Here is a 13682-nt window from a genome sequence, read left to right as displayed (position 1 = left end):
AATTCATTTTCATGTTTCTTACATGTTTTATGATGATCGTTAATGCTTAGTTAAACTAATATTGTTTTGAAATACAACATGGAAGAAGTCATTTATGTTACATGAAGATAGCAAGGCATCATCCTATACTATATTCCAAATTTATTTTCTTATGTCATAATATGCATGGGGTTAGGGGTTCTTATTAAACTACCTAGCTTCAAAACCAAAATAACATCTAATTCACTAAATGAAGCAATTCCATGCTTATCACATTGATTTAAATTTAAAATTATAATAATAATTATTTATAGAAAAAAGTATGCTTCATAATTATTCCTCATGCTCACATGATACCTTAAGTCCATTCTTTCAAGGTCACCCTACTCAACCCATCTCTACTAGCTCCATTGAGAATCCTATCTCCAAGAAAATCCCACCTTCACATTCTACCTCTAATCTTTGGTATTTATTGTTTGTGATCTTCTCCCTATGATTCAATTCCCAAATTAACCAACTTCTCTTCTTGGATAGCCACAAACCCCTTTTTTAGAGACCCTTGATTCCTTTCTATAGATTGGCTTGAAGTGGTTGAGGAATTTCCAGTTACTTTTCCAAAACTAAATTCCAATAGTCATCACATAGTTACACAATTGAATGGTCATAAACTTTCAATAACATACTGCCACATGTCAATAATCAATTTGACACATAAGTAATTCAATTATCACACAAAATCCTTTTTTTCACCTCCTATTCGATTCAATAAGCACTTCAAATATTTGTCAGATATTTTGACCTCATTAGGAAATAGCACCTAGGGAGGGAGAGGTAGTGATGTAAAGAGGGAGAGAAGGATAGACCTAGAGATAGGGGGGAGAGGGTGGGAGGGATAGGTAACGAGTGAGAGTGAAGCCGTCACCAGTTAGGAGGGGCCTCAAAGAGATCAATTCGAACTGGTCAACAAGAGTAAACACAATGGAAACAAAAATATGTGATGGAAGCAATGCAGAACAGATTGTTTTATTTCATGAAAACTGATTACAACCAACCGGTAACAAGTGGGTTACAGAAACTGGCTCACAAGCCTTCTAAAACATTCTCAAAGTACAAAATATGTCACAACTGGGACCTTCAATCTTAAGATATCTTCTATGCTCAGTCTAACTACCTGATTGTTCGATTGTTACATTATAATGCTCAATTACAATGATTTATACGATCCAAGGGATCCGATTGGCCCAAAAAGGGATCAAAACCCGAAGAACAAAACGTAACATGTAAAACGAACAAGGTTGGCCTCCGCCAAGAGATTCCTCTAGAAAATCCAAAGGATGAAGTGTAGATCATGTCCGGCCACATGCCAAGAAACATGGTAATCAATGCTCAGGGCTCCGCAAGCTACGAAAGGGGGTCTGGTAGATCACAATGCAAATAGGTCCAGGCAATCGGTAACAGGAAATTGTCATGGAAACCGATAACAATAGCTAGCCGGAAGGAGATCCAAATGCTTTGCGGTTTGGGGATAAGGAAGATGATCAAGTCTTCAAGTAGAATCCAACTCCATAGGATCCAATCAGTTAAAACCGGACACACAAAAAGAAATACTAAAACTGCAAACATAAAGGAAAATATTTTTGGTTGATGCAAGGTTTCTATGAACCGGGGATGCTCTTGCATCCGACATTTGAGGTTATTGAAAAAGTGAGTCTCTCACTTTGTTGGGGTCAGAGGAAACCAAGGCGGTCTACCTTTGCCTGAGAAATCCAATATGAATCTTCAACTAGTCTGTCCTTCCACTTGACAAGAAACTCTTTATATTGATTGCTCCAAGTACTTCACCCAATCCTACTGTCCAAAATTTCTTCAATCTAATTTAATTCCTTTCGGGGCAACTGTTTCTCCAAGTCTGCAATACTGTCCTCACTGAATTTTGGTTCATGATACTCATGAAGATCTGCAATGTTAAATACAGGTGAGATACTCAGACTATCTGGTAACTCCACTTCATATGCATTCCCAGAACTGAACTTCCTCAAAATCTTGCAAGGTCCAAACTTTCTCATTTGCAATTTGTTATAAGTGCCAACCAAGAATCTTTCTTTTCTTAGATATACCATCACTTCATCGCCAAAATCAAATTCCTTATGTCTCCTCTTCGCATCTACCTTCTCATTATACTTGTTGTTTATGTCCTCCAAATGCTTCTTAACTTGAATATGCAAGGCTGCCATGTGATTTGCAAAGTCTTCTGCTTCTGAACTTCTCTGGTCTTCACTACTAATATCTCTTAATTCTGATATACCTCTAGGATGCACTCCGGTAACAATCACAAAAGGTGTTCTTCCGGTACTCCTGTTTACTGAATTGTTGTAGGTAAACTCTACTTGTGAAAGGATCAAATCCCAACTAACGGTTTTATCTCCAATCAAACATCTCAACAAATTTTCGAAGCTCCAGTTAACTACTTTTGTCTATCCATCAGTCTGTAGATGAAAAGTAGAACTGAACTTGAAATCTGTCTTCATCTTCTTCCAAAGTTTTTTTTTTCAAAAATAGCCAACAAACTTAGTTTCTCTATCTGAAACTATGCTCTTAGGTAATCCATGCAATCTCACTACTTCCTTGAAAAATAGGTCTGCTACATGTAATGCATTTGATGTCTTCTTACAAGGTATGAAATGAGCCATCATCGAGAATCTATCCACTACCACAAATATAGAATCATTCCCTCTCAGTGTTTTAGGCAATCCAAGTATTAAAAACAATGCTTATATCCTCCCAAGGTCTTACCGGTACTGTCAAAGGTTTATACAATCCCACATTCTGACTACTACCCTTTGCAACTTGATAAACTCTACAACTTTGCACATATTTCTTAACATCCTTATGAATCTAGGGCCAAAAGTACTTCTCACTCACCAATGCTACTTGTAGATGGGACCCACCTTGGGAAGCTGAGTAACACGTCGTTGCTCCATAGCTTGAACCAAGAAGTCCTTTGTGTGTGTGTGTGGACTAGTATTTAGCAATTATTTTCACTTATTAAGTTTTATCAGCCCAGTTTTCCCGCATACACTACTCTTTTGTCAATACCAAAATGTCCATCTAATCCTCCACTGTGTTTCTCCTTCATTAGATTCTCCCTCATAGAACTCTTATGTATGCACAACTGAACTCCTCTGAATAACATCCCATCCTGAATAAAGTAATCCAACCACTTGCTTCTATCTACCATAACCAGTTCTCTACATGCTTTCCAAGGTTCTACAAAATATGGGTCATCATCATACAAGGTCTTCAATTCTTCAAATTCTAATAATGTCACTCTCATCTCTATCAACAAATTCCTTCTCTTACTCAATGCATCAACAACTTTGTTATATTTTCTACTTCTATGCTTCAGCACAAAGGTGTAACTCTGCAATACTTCTACCCATCTCATGTCTTTGATTCAAGTTACTCTGAATGTTCAAATATTGTAAATCTTGATGATATGTATACAACACAAACTCTTTAGGCAACAAGTAATGTGTCCACTTCTTCAAGGCTTGAACTATGGAATAAAGCTCCTGATCATACACTAAATGTCTCCTCTGGGTATCATTCAATTTCTCACTGAAATAAGCTATTGCTCTCCCTTCCTGACTCAAGACTGCTCCTATTGCTGTTCCACTTGCATCACAATCCACTTGAAATACTTTATTGGAATCTGGTAAAGCTAACACAGGCTGTTCAGTCACTTTATGCTTTAACATTTCAAAACTTTTGTTTGCTCTGGTGGTCCACTTGAATTCCTTCCGATCTCCCCTCATGGTCTCAATCATAGGGTTACAAACTGAACTGAAATTTCTGATGAACTTCTGGTCAAAACTAGCCAATCCATGAAATGATCTTACCTCTCCAATGCTTTTTGGTGTAGGTCACTCAACAATTTCTTTTACTTTGTCAGGGTCCATCTTCAAACCATCCTCAGATATCCCAAATCCCAAATAGACTAACTCATCCTTCATGATAGTACACTTCTTAGTATTTATTAGCAACTTTTCTTCTCTCAAACTTTGCAAAACTTATCTCAAATGCAATAAATGCTCATCTTTTGTCTTATTGAAAATTAGAATGTCATCCAAATACACAATAACAAACTTACCTAGGGATTTCTTCAATATCTCATTCATTAGCCTCATGAAAGTACTCTGTACATTAGTTAACCCAAAAGGCATCACCAACCATTCATACAGTCCTTCATTTGTCTTGAATGTTGTATTCCACTCATCTCCTTCTCTTATCTTGATCTAATGATATCCACCCTTCAAATATATCTTTGTAAAGTATTTGGCTCCACTCAAATAATCCATTATGTCATCCATCCTAGGCAAAGGAAACCGATATTTCATTGTGATCTTGTTTATTTCTCTGAAATCAGTACACATTCTCCACTCTCCATTCTTCTTAGGTGCTAATACTGCTGGTATTGCACAAGGGATCAGACTTTCCTTGATCAAACCTTTCTTCAACAACTCCTGCACTTGTCTATTAATTTTTTCATTCTCTATTGGTGTCATCCGGTGTGCAGCTTTGTTAGGCAAACTAGCTCCGGGAACTAGGTCCATGCAATGACTGATACCTCTCATAGATGGCAATCCATCAGGTACATTATCTGAAATGATGTCTTCATATTTTGTCAGCAAATATTTTATCTCTTCCGGTTGTTCCTCTTCATGCTCTAGATTCTCAGTCTTCTTAGGAATTAAGGCAAAACACATATTCTCATGTCTCAATCCATCAAGGAATTTCCTTCCATCTACCAAATAGATTTTAGCATTCATACAAACTTCATTCTTCAAAGGTTCCTCCAAGGGCAACAAGGTTTGCTTCATCCCATTGGCCACAATAGTGTATGTATTCTTCCTCCCATCATGCACTGCTTGTCTATCAAACTTCCAAGGTCTACCCAACAAAAGATGACAAATATCCATAGGCATAATATCACACAAGACTTCATCATGATAATTCCCAATTTTGAATTTCACCAAACATTGCTCACTTACTAACAACTTATGTTCATCCTGAATCCACGCTATCTGATAAGGTTTAGGGTGTTTCAATCTCTCCAAATTCAACTTATTCACCATCTCTTCTGAAACAATATTATCTAAACTGCCACTATCAATAATAACTTTACAACACTTACTAGATACTTTACATCTGGTCTTGAACAAATTCTTCCTCTGCAAGGGCTCTTCATCTCTCCTGGTATGACATAGAGCTCTCCTCATTATCAACAGTTCTCCATCTTTCGGTTTATTATCTAATCTGATGGGGTTTTCTTCCACTACTGCTTCTCTTCTAGTATTCTTTGTCTTCTTACACTCGAAAGAACGATATTCTTCTCCTCCACACTTAAAGCAAGTTCCTCTAAATGTTCTCTTGTCTTGTCTTCCAAAATTCTCATTTCGGTAGCCATTTGGTTCTCTCCTCTAGTAGAAATTTCTATCATCTTTCTGGTATGAATTACCTTCTTTGTTCACTTCCTTGTCCCTGTTATGATCTATACAGGTTCCTTTACCTCTGGTATATCCTCTTCCTCCTTGAAATCTTCCTCTGGTAAACCTTCCACCTCTGCCTCTTTGCCTCTGCTCATGTGTTTTTTTTAGCTTCTCTTCTGCCTTTAGGGAATACTGGTAAGCCTCTTCAACACTCTCTAATTTGATCAAATTGAGTTCATCTTGTATAGACAACTGCAATCCATTCAAATATATTGCAACGTTCAACTTCATCATCAACATGTCTGGATCTGATATTCAACTTGTAAAATGCTTCAGTGTATTCCTTCACACTAGATTCCTTCTGTCTCAAATTTTGAAACTTCCAGAACAGATTCACTTGATAATCAGCTGGCATAAATTTTCATTTCAACTTAGCAATCATCCGATCCCATGTCTTGATGTTCTCTTTACCTCTTCTTTGTCTATCAACTTGCAAATGTTCCCACAGAAGAGATGCATGACATTTCAACTGGGTACAAACACATTTCACCTTCCTTTCTTTTGCGGTGTTTTCAAAATCAAAATATTTCTCCATCTTTGAGATCCAATCCATCAATTCATCTGAACCCAACTTTCCATCATATTCCGGTGGGGTAAAATGAGGTTTAGTATTCGCTCTACTCAAAACCCTCAAAAACCTTTCCTCATCCGGATCAACCACCGGTGTGTTTACCTGTTCTGTCGGGGCTTCTTCTCCTTCATCTTCACTTACATCCTGTTCTGTCGGGGCTTCTTCTCCTTCATCTTCACTCACATCTTCAATGTGCCAGCCTCTTCTCTGGGTTGTCTCCATGACTTCCAATCGGACTGCTATCCCTCACAACATTTCCATCACAACAGGGTATGCACTCCCATGTGCTCCACCATTCCCAGTTCCTCTTCGCACCATTGTTTACGTCAGTCCTCTGCAGTTGCAGGACAGATCCATAATTCACCACCCTACAACAAAATCTCAGGACACACAACCTCTGGAACGAAAACTCACTCCGATACTACTTGAAGTAGTCACCTGTTAGGAGGGACCTCATAGAGATTAAAATAGACCAGTCAACAAGAGTAAACACAATGGAAACACAAATATATGATGGAGGCAATGCATAACAAATTGTTTTGTTTCATGAAAACTGATTACAACCAACTGGTAACAACCAGGTTACAGAAACCAGCTCATAGGCCTGCTAAAAAATGCTCAAAGTATATAATAGGTCACAACTGGGACCTTCAATATTAAGATCTATCTTCTACGGTCAGTTTGACTACTTGATTGTTTGATTGTTACATTCTAATGCTCAATTAAAATGATTTATACGATCCAAGGGATCCAGTCGGTCCAAAAAGGGATTAAAACCCGAAGAACAAGACCTAACATGTAAACCAACAAGGTCAGCCTCCGCCAAGAGATTCCTCTAGAAAATACAAAGGATGAAGTGTAGATCATGGGAAAAGGTCGGCCACCCACCAAGAAACATTGAAATCAATGCTTAGGGCTCCACAAGCTAGGAAGGGGGTCTGGTAGATCACAATGCAAATAGGTCCAGACAACCACTAACAGGAAATTGTCATGGAAACCAATAGAGATAACTTGCCAGAAAAAAGATCCAAATGCTTTGTGGTTTGGGGATAAGGAAGATGATCGAGTCTTCAAGTAGAATCCAACTCCACAGGATCCGGTGAGCCAAATCCAGGACACACAGAAAGAAATGCTGAAACTGCAAACAAAAAGCAAAACAAGAAGGAAAATATTTTTGGCTGATGCAAGATTGCTATGAATCGGGGATGCTCCCGCATCAGAGAGAGAGACAAAGAGAGAGCTAGAGAGAGAGAGAGTTTGGGGGAGATAAAGAGAGTGAGAAAAAGAGAGCGAGAGAATACTAATAGAAGCATGCTGATTACTAAAATTTGACCGTCTAAAAATTGAAATGATCCTCTAAAACCTAGAATCTACATTATAACTCCTAGAGATTTTAAACCACTCTCAAACATCCTACCAATATATACATAAAATATAAGAAAGGAAAAAGACATATTGAAATGTGACTCATACTTAAATGTTATATTTTATTTTTATATTTTTCTTAAGAGATTGAGTTTGGCTTGAGTTCAAAATATTTAATCAAAGTGGAAGAGATAGAGAAAGATAAAGTGAAAGAGAGTTTTCCAATGCAAAACATTTGGTGAGCACCAAATTTGGTGTTTGCCAAATATTTTGCATTGGGAAATACCAACCATTTGGGTTGGATGACCATTTCATGCCAAAGGCATGTTTTTTTTGAAAAGGTAGAAAAATTTCGCACATTTTTGGTTGTGCTCTCCATAAGTTTGCACGAGTTTCAATGGACGTTTACAAAAATACCATGATGACATTAAGCTCTTCTTAGCTATCAAACCAGTTTGTTTTCACATTTTCATTATGTTAAGATTTTCATCTTTAATTTCTTTTGTTAGTATGTTCGTTTTTTGTCAAAACCAACACATGTTATTTTGGGTATAGTTTTTTACTCATTCATCAAATTTTGAAAAAAAATACATTTTTAAAAACTAGACTCCATTCCACATGTATTGAAAAAAAAATGATTTTAGATTAGTTTTCAAAAACTTTAGGTGGGCATGCTCAAATTTTTGTTTTTCAAGATGTGTCCACTTCAAAGTTAGTAAAAAATTGGCTTGCACCCCCGTATCAGGTGACAAAAAATACTTTATGAAGGCCCTCTCTAGGATGGCAGCTTGCGAGCTTCATGCCCTTATTGGGCTGTCATGCTCGCAGGTTTGGACCTCTATATAAAAAAAAAATGTAAAAAATCATATATTCATTAAAAAAATAGTTGAAAAACCGGGCATAAACTACATGGTGTTAGCTACTTTCTCATTGGAGTGATTTTTGAAATTCTTTAAAAACGTTAAATTGTTAGGGGGGCCATAACAAATGCTATGTTATTTTTTCTGATAAAAACAAGACCACTTTGTGTGGCCCCTCTTTTTGAAAAAAAAAATAGTAGTCTAGAAAGTAGATTTAGAGCACTATGTGTGGCCCCCCTTATTGAAACCCTTAAATATCTTCAATTTCTCCTCAAAGGTCAGACTTTGTCGATTTAAAATAAAAATGACAGCTTAAGACCCCCTTTTTGTGTCACATCTTTGCGCACTTGCCCTAATGCTATAACTTTCCTCTAAAACTACTAAACCTTAGGGTTTGATTTGTCTTAGGCATCCAACCCAAAGGGTTGGACTTGCATGTTAATGCTCAAAGACATATTTATTTATAAAATATAGAAAAATATCTAAATGTTGAGCATTCTCTTCAATAGGTTTGCACATATTCCAAGATTGATATAAAAATTATCACAGTAATGTCAAACCCTCTCTTGCCTTTCTAACCACGTATTTTTTAATAGTTTGAATGTTAATATTTTGATCTTTAATTCTTTTGTTAGTGTCTTCCTTTTTTGTCTAAAACCTATGTGTAGTATTTTTGGTGTCTTTATTTATCTTCATCTAACTCTAAAACAAATTATATATTTACATTCTAGACTTTATTCCTCACACTTGTTTTTAAAACTTTTGTTCAATTTGAAAATTAGTAAAAAAGTGTGTGTTCATTAAAAAATTAGCAAAATTATCACGCATAAACTACATGGTGTTAGATAATTTTTTGCTTAAGAAATATTTGAAATACTATAAACAACTAACATTTTAGGGAAATCACACCAGATGACATCTTATTATTTTTTGACAAAAATAAGAGCATTTTGTGTGCTCCCCCTATTTGAACCCTTTAATATCTATCTCTTCTTAAAAAACAAATTGATTAAGAAAATAAAAATAGAGCATCACGACTCTTGTTCTTGTTACATCTTCACATTTTGTGCATAACTATCTTCAATTTCTCTTCTGAGACCAATTTTTGTTAATTTAAAAAAAAACGGTAGCCACTTAAGACCCCCCTTTGGCCTCCCATTTCCATGCACATACCACAATGGATATATATATTCTTGATTGCCATTACTAACAACCAATGTGATAATATAGAGTATTGCATCTTTGACCAAGATGAATTGTGGGGATACCTTGAACACTAAGATCTCAATCCTTTGTGCATAGACAATTTTGTATCTGAGTAGAAAGATCTATTTATTCCTTATTGTGAGTTGTATCCTTTTTCCAAGTTCAAGGTATCTTTCACGAGGGCAAAATATTGAAATGACATGATGTAAAGTGATCTAGGCTATCACTGCTTCATATTTAAAATTGTACTTGTGGGAGTGATTAAAATGCTTACCTTTTTTCTCCTTGTTGAAATTAATAAGGCTAACCTTTTTTGGTTCTTGGGGAATACAAATATAAACCAATCCATATTGCAAACCTATGATTATGGGAGAGGACCTAGTAGTTGAGCACATTCCAATTGTTGTGACAGTAGTTGTTGATTTAATACCCATACTTGTTGATTTAATGTCCAATTTTTTTGACAACATTGCTTGAATAGTTGTGACTTCAATGCCCATGATTGAATGAAATGTACCCCTAGTTGTAAAAAACAACTAATCATGCAATGCCACATTAGTTGCACAAGTATGGGGACCCTTATAAATGACTATTGGTCTAATCTTTTTTTGGGCTGATTTGGACACCTTGGCAAAAACCATGCTAATGTGGCATCATATTTGATGATGTGGTGTAGTATCCCTCATCATTTGAACTTATTAGACGCATATTTTATTATTGTTTACTTTTAGTGGATACATTACTATGATGTGTTATTCAAACTTATATGACATTATTTCATGCTTTATCTGGATATGAGATGCATAATTTATTTGCAGTATTTCAGTACTTGTGATTTATGGCATTTTATGGATTATTGCTATGTATTGGCACTTTACTTTATCCAGAGAGTTTTTTAGTGGCGAATCTTCGCCAATTGGTGAATTCTGCACGAATAGTCTTGGGCACCATCGTGGTCAAATCGCCCGGAATTTCGGGGTTAACGACACACTGTTGAAACTGACTTGCCAATGACCACACCCCATCAACGTGCATGCCCGCAATATTCGCCTAGAATCACTTGGATGTGGGTATTAGATCACCTCTGCTATTCGCCAACAATATTTAAACGACCACGTACCCAGGACCTAATTTGCCAATGGTAAATTACATGTTCATTGCATGCGTCAGCCAAATTCACCAATATCAAATAAAACATTATAAGCATTCGAGGACCCATTTCATCCCGCTTAAATTAAATGTTCATTGCACGCCCGCGCAATTCACCAAAAATGCAATTAAATTAAATGTTTATTGGCAATTGCAACGCACGGACCTCGCGCAATTCGCCAAAAATGCAATCATGGATTGCTATAAATACACTATTTCTTACACTCTTTCTTACAATTTGTTCGTGTCTGATTATTAAATTGGGAGCTCTCGGAGTCTTAAGTCTCGAATCACATTCCGCAAATTGAGTTGGAAAGTCGAAGTTCATTGTAGGGCGGAGGGCCAGAGTTACAATCCTGCAACATAGGCCCAAGCATTCATTCCCGATTCCCGATTCAGAGAATTGAGAAGGCATAAATGTGAGTAATCATTTCTTCATACTTGATACTTGATAGTATTAGTTTTAACTTTTAATTCGTAGTGAGAGGTCAATACTCAAGATGTCATAGTCAGACATGGGTGAGACTCCTCAGGGTGGTGAAGGGATTGGAATGTCAGACAAGGGTAAGACTCCTCAGGGTAGTGAAACTGAAGGGATTGGGAGGCCATCAAAATGCCCAAAACTTAAACTTAAAGATAGCACCATAAAGTCTTTTTTTGGAATTGGCAAAGTTTCTGGTCCATCAACCTCTGCAGTTGCAAAACCCATTCACAGTAGCTCACCACCACTAGTACCACAAGGTGGGATTGTCATTAAGTTAAATGCATCAAATGAGGATGACAATACCAGCACGGCAGAAGATTTTCTAAGGGATACACACAATGAGATACAATTGGCAAATGAAAATGCTAGTACTGAAGATGATGTTGGTAGGAAGAAAAGAAAAAGGAAAGTAAAACTGGGGCGAGAGTGGGAGATGACAAGGAGTTTTAAGATTGATTGGGTAGCAAAGTACCCATTCATTGAACCGGTCCCAAACAATGATGAACAACCAACAGAATGCAGGTGTAAGATTTGTAGCTGGAAAACTAAGAGAGAGAAGAAGATGCAACTAAAGCTTGACACCATAGAAAAGCATATTGGTAAGGTTTATGAAAAATAGACCATAGATGGAAAGGAAACATGAGTAGTAAGATGGAAATCAAAGGAAGAATGTCTTCATGTTAAGTATGCCGTGGAATATGAAGAGCATAACCACAAAACAACACTGATTCGTAATAGTGGATTTGGAAATACAATCAAGGCTGGGCTTGAACATGCAGCGAAAGATGCAAACCTAGCAAAGATTGTTTAGATGAGTGTTGTTTTTCATATTATGTTGAGAGGGCGTCCTATGAAAGATTTCCTAGAATTTAGTAATTTATTATCTTTTTTGAATGTTCCTCACTATCCTATGTCACATTGGTCAATAAACGCTGGATGAGAAATGGCAAACTGTCTCGCTGAGGTGGAAAAGGAAAATTTACAAGAGAGTGTAAAAGAGTCAAATTTCATTTCATTATCCATAGATGAAGTTACTGCGGTAGATAACACTGCTTGGGTTTGTATGCATGTGTATACCATAAAAGAACACATCCGCTGAGCTCATGTACTCTGTGTTCGTAAAATGAGGGGTAATTCAACAGTAGAAAATTTATATTTGGAAGTTAAGAAAGCTTTGAATGAAATTGCTGGTATGGATGACTTGACAATTGCCAAGAAGTTGGTGTGTGTTGGAGCTGATGGAGCTACAGTAATGCAAGGTCAAAGGACCAGTCTTTGCATAGGATTACAAACTAGTATTGCACCATACATGGTTGGCATTCACTGCATGGCCCATCGAATGAATTTAGCATGTAGAATTGTAAGCAATTTCCCTACAGTGTCAAAAGTTGAAGATCTGGTCCATGAGCTCCACTCATACTTCTGCCGAAGTCCTAAATGTTTTGCAAAATTTCAGATTTTTGCTGAGGGAGTAACAGGAGGAAACAAGCTTCTCAGGGATGTTGAGACCAGATGGATCTCCTTGCATGGACCAACAGAATGAGTTCTAACAGAATATCAATCCTTGATCGGATTAATGTATGAGCAATGCCTCACAATAGACAAAGCTCCTGATCTCTTACACAAGTTAAGTGATATAGAGACTCTATTAACTTTAGCTAGTCTTCTCCCCATGCTGGATTCAATGAAAAAACTTGTTAAGAAATCCCAAGACAAAACTATGTATATCAATGAGTATAGCACTCTACGTAAAATGACATGCTTGAGCCTGGATGGTCTATATTCAGATCTAACAGGGCGAAGCCTAAATTTTTTTAGGTGGCAGATAATTACAAATTTGAATCATGCTGAATGTTTTTTACATTTCAATACAAAAAATGAGTTATGTGTCTTTGTAAAAGGATTTTAGATACCAATGCACCAATCTAAGACGGGCAAGCGAGGCAGAGCACTACCAATTAAAAAGGAAGATTTTGACAGGATTGTTAAATTTGTTAGTGATAATTTGAAGTCTATTGCATATGAACTTTCAACTGAGATTCGAGAAAGATTCCCTTGAGAAGAAATACTTGAAGCCATGGGTTGTGTGTATCCTCAATTTTTGCATTCAATTGGAGATAATCCAAATGACTCAAAGATGTATCATAAAAAACTAGAGGAATTGATATTGACATTTTCAAAAGATGCATATTGCAATGGACAGCCAATAGAAGCAATTTTAAATTCAGATCATCTTAGAAAACAATGTAAACAGTTTGCATTGGTTATGAAACAACAGTTGGTTAACTTGGAGAATCCATTTGAACCTGGATCAATCACAAGGCTTTGGAAAAGGATAGATCAAAGTGAAGCATTGTGTATTGCAATACCAGAATATTTGAAACTTGCTGATTTATGTCAAACAATGATATTGGGGTCAGTGGAAGCTAAGAGAGTTTTCAGTGCATTAGGGCTTTTGAAATCAAAGATCAGAAACAAATTAGACAAGAATTTGGAAACTTGCTTGAGGTTGTTTGTAA

The sequence above is a fragment of the Cryptomeria japonica genome, chromosome 11 (assembly GCF_030272615.1).
Source record: "Cryptomeria japonica chromosome 11, Sugi_1.0, whole genome shotgun sequence".
NCBI lineage: Eukaryota > Viridiplantae > Streptophyta > Pinopsida > Cupressales > Cupressaceae > Cryptomeria > Cryptomeria japonica.
Note: the sequence above shows the minus strand (reverse complement) of the source record.